We start from the raw sequence: 1,713 nt of genomic DNA, 5'->3' as shown, positions 1-1,713 counted from the left end.
TTCTGGGTTCAAATTTCGCCGAGGGTCGACTTTGCCTTTCATCCTTTCGGGGTCGATAAATTAAGTACCAGTTAGGCACTGGGGTCGATGTAATCGACTTAATCCCTTTGTCTGCCCTTGTTTGTCCCCTCTATGTTTAGCCCCTTGTGGGCAATAAAGAAATAAGAAACGTTAGCACGCCGGGCGAAATGCTTAGCGGTATTTCGTCTGTCTTTACGTTCTGGGTTCAAATTTCGCCGAGGGTCGACTTTGCCTTTCATCCTTTCGGGGTCGATAAATTAAGTACCAGTTGCGTTCTGGGTTCGATCTAATCAACTGGCCCCCACTCCCCCAAAATTTCGGGCCTTGTGCCTAGAGTAGAAAAGGACGAAGACAATAACAAAAGGCGACAACAACAGAGGCATCAGCAATAACAACATATACACAGCAGTGGAAACATATAAACAAGAACAATAATGATGATGATGATGATGATGATGATGATGATGATGATGATGATGATGATGGAGGAATGCATACGGGAGTCGATTCTACCAGGAACCACGATTTTCAGCGATTTGTTGTGGATGTACTCTCACATTCCTGAAATTGCTGGTTATAATTTTGGACATAGAATGGTGAACTACAGCGTTGTGTTTATTAACTCGAATGAGTATACGGGCCTCTGTGATGCGAAGTGATAAACGACGCTGTGGCATTCACCGTTTTATGGTTGACTTATATCTCTGCGAGTTTATTTGTCGCAGGAAATAAGAAAATTGTAATTTGTTTGAAAAGTTTCTTGAGTGCATTGTAAGCTTTCGTTTTTCATGAACTGGACAACAAAATGTGTTCTTTACTCTTTTTTTCCGAACTGGACTACAGTTTGTTTTTTGTGCTCTAACGCAGGGGTTTTCAAACTTTTTGACTTGCGGACCTCTTTATATTTCAGGCTTTACCTTAGGCTCGTGCACTAAAACACGAAGGAACTAAAGCCGTCCGATGGGCCCGAACGGTTGAGACTTGACGTGGAAACAAAACCACGATCAAGTCTTTGATATGTCAGGACGGACGCATGCTGCTCGGTTCCGAGCAGATGTGTGCAACTTTCCAGCTGCTCTTTGCGCGGTTGTTTGGGAAGGGAGATGGATTGACGCTAGCAAACATTACTTCGTACCTAGACGGCCTACCACGGCTCTCGGTGATGGACGCGAGATTCTGCGAAAAGCCGATTATAGCCACTGGAATACATGAGGCGATAAGTGATTGCACAAGTCGCAAATCGCTCGGTTTGGATGGTCTGACCTACAAATTCTATGGTTTCATGCCAGATTTTTTTGGCAGCTTCTTGGCAGATGTCTACCGTAACTGGTAACAGAACAGGAGAATTCCTAGTGTTGTTAGCCGGGGTGTAGTAACATTGCTGAGAAAGGACGCCGACAATGGGGGACCTGCTAGGGAATTTTCGGCCAATAATTCTGTTAAACACAGAGTTTAAGAGTTTGGCCAAGGTGTTAGGGAAAAAGTAGGCGCTTGTCGTTGGTAGTCTGGTCGGGGAGCACAAATACGTGCAATCTCGAGCATCGCGCATTCTCGAGCATCGCGCATTCTCGAGCATCGCGCATTCTCGAGCATCGCGCTATCTCGAGCATCGCGCATTCTCGAGCATCGCGCATTCTCGAGCATCGCGCATTCTCGAGCATCGCGCTATCTCGAGCATCGCGCAATCTCGAG

This window comes from Octopus bimaculoides, chromosome 24, assembly GCF_001194135.2.
Source record: "Octopus bimaculoides isolate UCB-OBI-ISO-001 chromosome 24, ASM119413v2, whole genome shotgun sequence".
NCBI classification, from domain to species: Eukaryota; Metazoa; Mollusca; class Cephalopoda; order Octopoda; family Octopodidae; genus Octopus; species Octopus bimaculoides.
Note: the sequence above shows the minus strand (reverse complement) of the source record.